The sequence below is a fragment of the Ornithorhynchus anatinus genome, chromosome X1, assembly GCF_004115215.2.
Source record: "Ornithorhynchus anatinus isolate Pmale09 chromosome X1, mOrnAna1.pri.v4, whole genome shotgun sequence".
NCBI lineage: Eukaryota > Metazoa > Chordata > Mammalia > Monotremata > Ornithorhynchidae > Ornithorhynchus > Ornithorhynchus anatinus.
In genome coordinates, this window is record NC_041749.1 from 114,659,196 (window position 1) to 114,670,279 (window position 11,084).

An 11,084-nucleotide genomic window follows, 5' to 3' on the forward strand; every position below is an offset into this window, starting at 1 on the left:
ATTTAGTACATAATAATAAGCACTGCCAAATACCATAATAATGAATAATTATGGTGTTTGTTAAACGCTTACTATGTGCTAGGCACCGTTCTAACCGCTGAGGTAGATACAAGGTAATCAGGTTGACACAGTCCCTGTCCTGCATGGGGCTTAACCACCATTTTCCAGATGAGGTAACTGAGGCACAGAGAAGCAAAGCGACTTGTCCAAGGTCATACAGCAGACAAGTGGCAGAGCCGAGATAAGAACCCACATCCTGACTCCCAAGCCTGTGCCCTTGCCACTAGCGTTCAATAAATACCATCAACTGACTGACTGTGACCCTAGTCCCTCATTCGCTTTTTTTCCAACCCGTTCTCCTCGCCCTCCTACCAAACTCCCATTGCTTTCATCCCGAGTTGAGTTGAGAAGCGTCGCGGAGGGCCGGACCGGGATGTGTCAACTCCATGGTGTTTCCAGTGACAACAGGACAGAAAGGACATCGATTCTTTTGAAATGTGGTGTTGGAGAAGGCTTTTGCCAATACCACGGACTGCCCGGAAATCCAACAAATGGATTTTGGAGCAAACGAAACCAAAGTGGTCTTCGGAAGGCCAAATGACTCGACTTCAGATGAGCGTATTTTAGACGCATAACCGGCAGGACTAATTCTCTGGAGAAGACACTGATGCTAGGAAAAGTCCAGGGAAAACGTGGAAGAGGCAGACCGGCAGCTAGATGGAGAGAGACCATAACGGAAGGACCGTTAGGTCACGCAGGAGAACCGGACGTTCTGGAGAAAGTATATCCACGGAGCCTCTGTGAATCGGAAAAGACTCGACGGCACTTCATCATCATCATCATCATGCTAATAATAATTAGCTCGACTACTATTCATTCATTCATTCAATAGTATTTATTGACCGCATACTACGTGCAGAGCACTGTACTAAGCGCTTGGAATGTACAATTTGGCAACAGAGAGAGACAATCCCTGCCCAGTGACGGGCTCACAGTCGAATCGGGGGAGACGGACGGCAGAGCGAAACAGAATGTCACAAAGCCAAGATAACGTTATCACGATAAATAGAATCAAGGGGATGTACACCTCATTAACAAAATAATAAAATAAAATAACATAATAAAATAAAAGTCTCCTTCCCCCCGCCGATAGACCGTGAGCTCATCACTGGGCAGGGGTCGTCTCTATCCGCTGCCAAATTGTCCATTCCAAGCGCTCAGTAATGGTGGTGGTATTTGTTAAGCGCTTACTATGTGCCAAGCACTGTTCTCAGCGCTGGGGGGATAGAGGGTGATCAGATCGTCCCACGAGGGGCTCCCAGTTTTAATCCCCATTTGCCAGATGAGGTATCTGAGGCTCAGAGCAGTGGAGTGACTTGCCCAAAGTCACCCAGCTGGGAAGCGGCAGAGCTGGGATTCGAACCCATGACTTCTGACTCCCAAGTCCGGGCTCTTTCCACTGAGCCGGCGCTGCAGTGCTCTGCACGGGGTAAGCGCTGAATAAATCCGATCGAATGAAAGAATGAAGGAAGGAAAGAAAGAAAGAAAGAAAGAAAGAAAGAAAGAAAGAAAGAAAGAAAGAAAGAAAGAAAGAGAAAGGAAAGAAAGAAAAAGAAAGAAGGAAAGAAAGAACGAAGGAAAGAACGAAAGAAAGAAAAAGAAAGAAAAAAGAAAGAAAGAAAAAGAAAGAAGGAAAGAAAGAACGAAGGAAAGAACGAACGAACGAATGAATGAATGAATGAATGAATGAGCCTCCCTGGCTCCCTTTAGGTCCCCGGGCCGGACGGAGGTCCGCCGATCCTCCGGCGCCCTCTGGCGGCCGATCGGGGTTCTGCGCCTCGCCCCCCGCCCAGCCGCGGCAACCGGCGGGGACGGAGCCGAGAAATCGCCGCGGAAATCGCTCTGCGACGCCGGGCTGGGATAACCCTTTTCTCCGAATTCCGTCCGGGCCTGAGGGGTGGCCCAGGAGGCTGGGAGAGAAGCGGCGTGGGCCGAATGCAAAGAGCACGGGCCCGGGAGCCGGAGGAATTGGGTCTGCTGGGTGACTTGGGGCAGGCCTCGGATGTAAAATGGGGATTCAATCCGCCTCCCCCGCGATTTAGAGCGTGAGCCCCGAGCGGGACAGGGACTGATTATCTTGTATCTACCTCGGCGCTTAGTAGAGCACTAAATAATAAGAATAACGGCCCTCCTCACCTCCGCCAAACTAATTCTCTTCCCCTCTTCAAAACCCTACTTAGAGCTCACCTCCTCCAAGAGGCCTTCCCACACTGAGCTCCCCTTTTCCCTCTGCTCCCCCTCTACCCCCCCTTTCACGTCCCCGCAGCTAAACCCTCTTCTCCCCCCCCTTTCCCTCTGCTCCTCCGCCTCTCCCGTCCCATCCCCTCAGCACTGTACTCGTCCGCTCGACTGTATATATCTTCATCACCCTATTTATTTTGTTAATGAGATGTACATCGCCTCGATTCTATTTATTTGCTATCGTTTTAATGCGATGTTCTTCCCCTCGATTCTATTTATTGCCATCGTTCTTGTCCGTCCGTCTCCCCCGATTAGACTGTCAGCCCGTCAAAGGGCAGGGACTGTATCTGTTACGGATTTGTACATTCCAAGCGCTTAGTACAGTGCCCTGCACATAGTAAGCGCTCAATAAATACTATTGGATGAATGAATGAATGAATTTGTTAAGCGCTCACTATGTGCCGAGCCCTGTTCTGAGCCCTGGGGGAGATACAGGGTCATCGGGTCGTCCCACGTGGGGCTCACAGTCTTCATCCCCGTTTTCCGGATGAGGTAACTGAGGCACCGAGAATAAATAAATAAAAATGATGGTATTTGTTAAGCGCTTACTATGTGCAAAGCACTGTTCTAAGCGCCGGGGGATACAAGGTGATCAGGTTGTCCCACGTGGGGCTCACGGTTTTAATCTCCCCATTTTACAGATGAGGTAACTGAGGCCCAGAGAAGTGAAGTGACTTGCCCAAAGTCACACAGCTGGCAAGCGGCAGACCCGAGATTAGAACCCGCGACCTCTAGCTCCCAGGCCTGGGCTCTTTCCACTAGGCCACGCTGTGAAGTGACTTGCCCAAAGTCACGCAGCTGACAGAGCCGGCATTAGAACCCGTGACCTGGGACTCCTAAGCCCGTGCTCTTTCCACTGAGCCACGCTGCTTCTCTAGTAAGTAAATACATAGTAAGCACTTAATAAATACCATTTAAAAAAAAAAAAACTTGCGAGTCCGACGAGTGGTCCATAAAGGGACAGTGGAGTGGAAAGTTAGGGATGTTAATGGGCCACCCCGAATTCATTCATTCATTCAATCGTATTTATTGAGCGCTCATTGTGTGCAAAGCACTGTACTAAGTGCTTGGGAGAGTACAGTATAACAAGAAACAGACACATTTCCTGCCCACAACGAGCTTACAGTTTAATCATCTTCAAATAGGAAAAAACAACTTCATACACACACACGGTCGTAGGGGGACAATTTCAAGAAGGGCAGGTCGGGGGAGAGGTGGGCTAGGGTGAAGAATGGGCTCCTGCAGCAGGTTGAAATAAGGGAATAAGTGTAGAAATGGCACAAAAGAGAATATAACTTGGGGAGAAGCAAAATTCACTGAGCAAAGCCTCCTAGAGGAAGTGAGATTTCAGAAGGACTTTAAAGATGGGGAGAGGTGTGGTCTAGCAGATTTGAAGCGGAAGGGAGTTCCAGGCAGGGGGAAGAGAGTGAACAAGAGGTCAGAGGCAGGAGGGGCATGTACAAGGCACAATAGTAGTTGAGCTCGGGAGGAATTAAGAGTGCAAGGTGGGGTTGGTGGGAGAAGAGTTAGGCAAGTAAGAGGAAGAGAGCTGATGGAGTGCCTCAAAACCAATGGTCAGGGGTTCACCTGGATGGCAAGGAACTAGGAAAGGATCCCTATCAATCGATTAATGGTATTTATTAAGCACTTACTATGTGCAGAGCACTGTACTAAGCCCTTGGGAGAGTACAATATAACAGAGTTAGCAGACATGTTCCCTGCCCATAACAAGCTTGCAGTCTAGAAGGGGAGGCAGACACTCATATAAATGAAGAATTTATAACGTATCATTTAAAGAGATGTCCATAAGCGCTGTGGAGTTGAGGGTGGGGTGAATATCAAATGCCCAAAGGTCACAGATCCGAGTGCGTAGACGGTGCAGAAGGGAGAGGGAGCTGGGGAAAAGAGGGCTTAATCGGAGACCTCTTGTAGGAGATGTGATCTTAATAAGGCGTAGAAGATGGGGAGAGTTGTGATCTGTCATAACTGAAGGGAGAGGGAGTTCCAGGCCAGAGGGAGGATGTGGGCAAGCGGTAGGTGGCAAGATAGGTACGGTACAATACAACAGAGGTTGGCAGACATGTTCCCTGCCCCCGACCCCTTCACTTAAGCCCTGACATACCCCCTTTTTCTTTTTTCTCCTCTCTGTCAATTACTTTAGTGACTGTCCCTCCTGCTAGATTGTCAGCTCCTTGAAGGCAGGGGACATGCCACTAACTCTACCGTACTCCCCCAAGCATTAGGTATAGACCTCCACACGCAATAGGTAATCCAAAAATGCTATTGATCAAAGCTCTCATCACCTACCGGGTGTATTATCGGAAGAGCCTCCTTACTGGACTCCCGGCCTCTGCCTTCTTCAGGCTCACCTCCATTCAGTGGCACAGGTCACTGTCCTAAACTGTACATTCCAAGCGCTTAGTTGTACATTCCAACAGCTTAGTACAGTGCTCTGCACATAGTAAACGCTCAATAAATACTATTGAATGAAACTGCCTCCTCCAAATCCCCCAATGCCTACTCAGTTCTCTCCATAACAAGCAGAAACGCCCCTCCTTCTCAGCTCCTACTCTCTTCTCCTAATATACTCCAGCTTGCACTTTGTTCCTCCCAAGCCAACTTCCCAAGTGGTACCTCACTCTCAATTCTCCTGCCTCCGACTCATTGCACATGCCCTTCCCCTTGCATGAAATTCTCTGCTCCCTTTAAGTCTGCCAAAGTGTATTCTTTCCCATCCAAAAAGATCACTTCCTCCAGGAGGCATTCCCAGACTGTTCCCCCGCTCCCTGATCGGGTCATCCCATTAACCACCTTAGCACTTATTTATTCCAATTTGTTAATTCCTTTTTCGTGTTGTTTTTTTTTTTTTTGCTTCCAGTTGTATTTGTTTTCCTTCTTGTTCTCACTGCATGCGCGCTACCCGTGTCTGCCTGTCTCCATCATTTGACTGTGAGCTCCTTGAAAGCCGGGTTTGATTGAACATTCCCAAGTACCTAGTACAGCGTTCTGCACCTAGTAAGTGCACAATTCAAACTGATGATGATGATGATGGATGCAATTTCACTGCCAGAAAAGCACTGCACTTGGATCTGAACCCTATAAGCCCTTGATATCTGCCTCACAGCAAATTGTTGTCTTATGCTGTCGAGTCATGCCCGACCCATAGCGACGCCACGGACACATCTCTCCCAGAACGCCCCGCTCTCCCTCTGCAATCGTTCTGGTAGTGGATCCATAGAGTTTTCTTGGTGAAAATAAGGAAGCGGTTTACCATTGCCTCCTTCCGCGCAGTAAACCTGAGTCTCCGCCCTCGCCTCTCTCCCATGCCGCTGCTGCCCAGCACGAGCGAGTTTTGACTTGTAGCCGATTGCCTTCTACTCGCTAGCCACTGCCCAAGCTAGGAATGGAATGGATAGGCCTCTGCTTGACTCTCTCTCCCATAGTCGAGACTGGTAGAGTACTGGGAACTCTCCAGGTGCGACCCTGAGAGGTGCATGGCAAATTACCTAGCCGTAATTTCTTTTGATGTCTGTCTCCCCCTGTAGACTTGTGAGCTCCTTGTGGGCAGAGAGTGTGTCTACCAATTCTGTTGTATAGTACTCCCCCAAGCATTTAGTACAGTACTCTGCACAAGGTAAGTGCTCAATAAATACCATTGATTCACTGATCATGCTTGAACATGAAGGACAGTGATATATATATCTCTAACCATTTGGATGGTATCTAGGAGGGCGAGCTCCAAATATAGCATTCAGTGACTCGCTTGGAGGTAGACTATTAGTCTGGGTGGCCTACTGGTCTGAATCAGCAGTGCTCTTGTGCATGATTTTATGTTCTTCATTTGGTAGATCAGGAGTATTTACTGAGCACCTACTGAGTGCAACAACAATAATAATAATAATTGTGGTATTTGCTAAGTGCTTACTATATGCTAGGCACTGTAATAATAATAATAAAAATAGTAATATTGACGGTATTTGTTATGTGCTCACTATGTGTCAAGCACCGTTCTAAGCACTGGGGTAGATACAAGCTCATCAGGTTGGACACAGTCCCTGTCCCACACGGGACTCACAGTCTTAATCCCCATTTTACGGCGAGGCACAGAGAAGTTAAGTGACTTGCCCACGGTCACACAACGGAACCAGGATTAGAACCCAGGTCCTTCCGACTCCCAGGCCCGCGCTCTACCCACTAGGTCATGCTGGGGTAGATATAAGCTAATCGGGTTGGACACAGTCCTTGTCTCACATAGGACTCACAGCCTCAGTCCCCTGTCCCACATAGGGCTCACAATCTCAATCCTCATTTTACAGATGAGGTAGCCGAAGCACAGAGAAGTGAAGTGACTTGCCCAGTGCACACAGCAGATGAGTGGCAGAGGTGGGATTAGAATCCAGGTCCTTCTAACTCCTAGGCCCATGTTCTATCCCCTGGGCCATGTGTAGGCATGGAACTAAGACCTTGGGAGAGTACCCTGGAAGCAAATTCCACATTCCCAGCCCTCAAGGAGTTTATAATCTAATAATCTAATGGGGGAGACAGACAGGTAAAAATGATTGACAAACAGTGGGAACAGGGGAACAGGAAGGAGGAAATAGGTAATCTTGTAAATCCGTAACAGACTAAACAATCGAACGGAGGGTTGAATATACATTTATATGTCGGTGCTGAGGAGGGGGCATGAAGACATAAGTGCTTAGAGTGGCTGTTGGATTGCTGTCACTTGGGTGTTGAGAATTAATCAGGGAAGACTTCTTGAGGGAAGTGGGATTTTTTAGAAAGGCTCTGGAAAAGGGATTTAGTGGGGGAAAGAGATCTAGACTGGGGGAATCCTATGGCCTCTACTCCATCCTAATTCTCCTTGACCACTGAGATACCTTCATCACTGTCGACCACCCTCCTCTCCTGAAAACATTATTCGACCTTGCCTTCACTGTCAGTGTCCTCTCCTGGTTCTCCTCCCATCTCTCTGGCCGCTCCTTCTCAGTCTCTTTTGCAGACTCTTCCTCTCCCTTCCACTCTCTAAATGTGGGAGTCCTTCAAGGCTCAGGTCTGGATCCCCTTCTGTTCTCCATCTCCATCCACTGCCTTGGAGAACTCATTCACTCCCATGGCTTCAACTACCATTTCTATTCAGATGATTCCCAAATCTACCTCTCCAGCCCTGATCACTCTCCATCACTGCAGTCTCACATTTCCTCCTGCCTTCGGGACATCTCAACTTGGATATCCCACCAACACCTCAAACTTAATATGTCCAAAACAGAACTCCTTATCTTCCCACCCAAACCTTGTCCTCCCCTTGACTTTCCCATCGCTGGAGACAGCGCCACCATCCTCCCTGTCTCATAAGCCCGAAACCTTGGCATTATCCTCATCTCATCTCTCTCGATCAACCCACGTTTTCAATCTGTCACCAGATCCTGTCGGTTCAACCTTAGGAACATCGCTAAAATCCGTCCTTTCCTCTCCATCCACTACTATCATGTTAATCCAAAGTATCCTATCCCCCCTGGATTACTGCATCAAGCCTCCTTGCTGACCTCCCTTCCTCCTGTCTCTCCCCACTCCCGTCCATACTGCACTCTGCTGCCTGGTTTTGAAAAAAAGCTCAATCGATGTTTCCCCACTCCTCAAGAACCTCCAGTGGTTGTCCATCCACCTCCACATCAAAAAGAAACTCCTTAACGTCCGCTTAAAAGCACTCAATCACCTTGCCCCCTCCTGCTTTACCTCACCGCTTTCCTACTACAACCCAGCCCGCGTACTTCACTCCTCTAATGCTAAACTCCTCACTGTACCTCAACCTCATCTATCTCGCCACCGATCTCTTGCCCACGACCTGCCTCTGGCCTGGAATACTCTCTCTCTTCACATCTGACAGACGATCACTCTGCCCACCTTCAAAACCTTATTAAAAGGACATCCCCTCCCAGAGGCCTTTCCCGACTAAGCCTTCATTTTCTCTTATCCCATACTCTTCTATTTCGCCCTTGCACTTGGATTTGCACCTTTTATTCACCCCTCCCTCAGCCCCACAGCGCTTATGTACATATGTATCGTATTTTAATGTCTTGTCTCCCCTTCTGGGCTGTAAACTCGTTTTGGGCAGGGAACACGTCTAACAGCTCTGTTATACCGTAGTCTCCCAAGCACTTAGTACAGTGCTCTGCACAGAGAGATAAATACCATCGATCGATTGAAACGGTGTGAACAATGGGTCGGAGATAGGAGACTGGAAAGCGAAGTACCACTACACAGGCAGCTGCGATGCAGCACTCATTAAAGACCACTGATTGATTGGAATGAGTGCGGGGGAAGAGGGTAGGAAACAAGGCCGGGGGGGGGGCGGGGGGAGGAATAGCAGGAAAGGAGAGAGGGGCCGCCAGTGAGCCTTGAAATCGACGATAAGGAGTTTCTGCTTGATGTGGAGGGAGAGGGCGAGTCATTCTCTCTCTGTAGCTCTCTATGTCTCTCCGTATGTGAACGTGTCACCGCGTCTATCTCTGTCTCTAAAGACTCTTTGCGTCTCTGTCTCTCGAGAAGCAGCGTGGCTCAGTGGAAAGAGCCCGGGCTTGGGAGTCAGAGGTCAGGGGTTCGAATCCCGGCTCTGCCACTTGTCAGCTGTGTGACTGTGGGCAAGTCACTTCACTTCTCTGGGCCTCAGTTCCCTCATCTGTAAAATGGGGATTAAGACTGTGAGCCTCATGTGGGACAACCTGATTACCCTGTATCTACCCCAGCGCTTAGAACAGTGCTCTGCACATAGCAAGCGCTTAACAAATACCAACATTATTACTTAACTTCTCGGTGCCTCAGTTACCTCATCTGTAAAATGGGGATTAAGACTGTGAGCCTCACCCGATTGCCTTGTATCTACCCCAGCGCTCAGAACAGTGCTTGGCACATAGTAAGCGCTTAACAAATACCGACATTACTATCATTATTATTTTGCTCTTGTCTCTTGGAATCTGGCAGGATTTCGCTTCTTCTCCTAGATGTATCACTCCAGGCTCACCCTACTGCTGTCCCTCCCTCTGACTTTCTCCTTTCCTATCAAGAGGTTGTGGTTTTTTGTTTGGTTGTTTTTGAGGGGGGTGGGGGATCACCTCCGGCCCCCTTGTCCCACTCCAGAGGTGGCTGCATCTCCTCGGCGGTGAATGAGATGGAGAGGGTGGGAGAGCATCCCTTTCGATAGCGGGGGCAGCCTTGCCTCCCTGAGGGCTGACAGGAGAGTGGCATGTAGATATTTCGAATGAGGTAACGGAAAACCCAGATATGCAAATCACACGCAAATCGCACAACCGACCAATCAATCATCGCTGCACTCCGAGTCGATCGCATTGACACTTTTTAAAAATAACTCGAACTCCTCAGCACCAAGAGCTCCAGTCAGGCCTCAGGTATGCTACTCAGCTCCAGCTCAAACCCCGTTGCCTCGAGCCTCATTTCCCACAGCGCCTGCTGTCAGGGTGAGCCGGTCGCTATGGGAACAGGGGGAGAAAAATGTCAAGGAAATGAAACTCGAACGAGGCTCAAAGGGTTAGACAAAGAAGGAAAGAGCGCCACAGGTCGAGCGGGAGGGAGGGGAGAGGGGCACCTCAGAGCTGGTATGTGGAGATGGGGGCCTGCGGGAGGGCGGGGGGGTGTCCCTCGATCACTGAATTCCTCATCTGTACCCTCCCTCCCTCGGGCCGAATGTGGCCCTGCCAAGGTTTCCTGGATCCCGGGATTTGCCCGGCGCGGAAGGGAAGGAACTGGCTCAAACTGGAACACGGGGGGGGGGGGGGGGGAAGCAAGAAAGGCCAAGAAACCATAACTTTGCAGAGTTTTCTCTGCAAATAATAATGTGATAAGGTTGGTATTTGTTAAAGCGCTTACTATGTGCAGAGCACTGTTCTGAGCGCTGGGGGAGATACGGGGTCATCAGGTTGTCCCACACGAGGCTCACAGTCTTCATCCCCATTTTCCAGATGAGGTAACCGAGGCCCAGAGAAGCGAAGCGACTCGCCCACAGTCACACAGCTGACAAGTGGCAGAGGCGGGATTCGAACCCATGACCTCCGACTCCCAAGCCCTGGCTCTTTCCGCTGAGCCACGCTGCTTCTCTAAGCCGCCTCACCACCACCCCCCCCCCCCCCCGCCCCCCGGCTCCACAGCTCCCAGCTTCCTTATCAGGGGCTCGGTTTCCCCAACGGCCTTCTCAGCAGCGGGCCATCCCCACTCCTCAGATGTCCCACACGGCTCCATCGGATATCTCCAGTTGTCCTTCTAGGCAAACGGGACGCTGCCGGCGGTGCAGTTTACCTGCGGGTGTGGCTGAAAAGACTAAGGTGAGACCGCAGTCCCCGACCCCACCAGAGATCGTCCCTTCTCTCGTAAATATATCTGTGGTTTACTGCACCAGGTGCTGTTTTCATTTCGGCCTCAGCCGCGGGGTTCTTTAGGAGCCTGTGCTCAGAAAGACCCGTTCCTTTCTCGATTCTCTCTTGGTGCGTTTTCCACTTCGCTTCCCCCTCCTCCCCCCGCACCCAGCCGAGGGTGGTTTGAAGTGGTCCAGACTTGGCAGGCGGAGAGGGAAAGTCTCGCTCGGGGCTTGGGAGCAGGTGGAGGAGAAGGGAGGGAGAGGCTGCAGACAGAGAGGCGCGCACGCACACCCTCCCTTCCTTCCCAACCGTTTGAGCTCCGCGCTAACCAGGCGCGGTAGCCGGCAGAGGGGAGGGGAGGCCGGACCCTCCCGCCCCCCCCCCAAAAGGAGATAGCCTCCCTTCGCGCCGGCC

The 11,084-nt window shown here is 50.2% G+C and overlaps 1 non-coding gene across 1 annotated transcript; it reads right to left on the minus strand.

Annotated features, from left to right (window-relative positions):
* Positions 1–5,656: 5,656 nt before the first annotated feature.
* LOC114807000 lies at positions 5,657–5,794 on the minus strand. Its single transcript, XR_003755053.1, has one exon. It is a non-coding gene; the product is annotated as a small nucleolar RNA SNORA7 (small nucleolar RNA).
* Between the last annotated feature and the right edge of the window lie 5,290 nt (positions 5,795–11,084).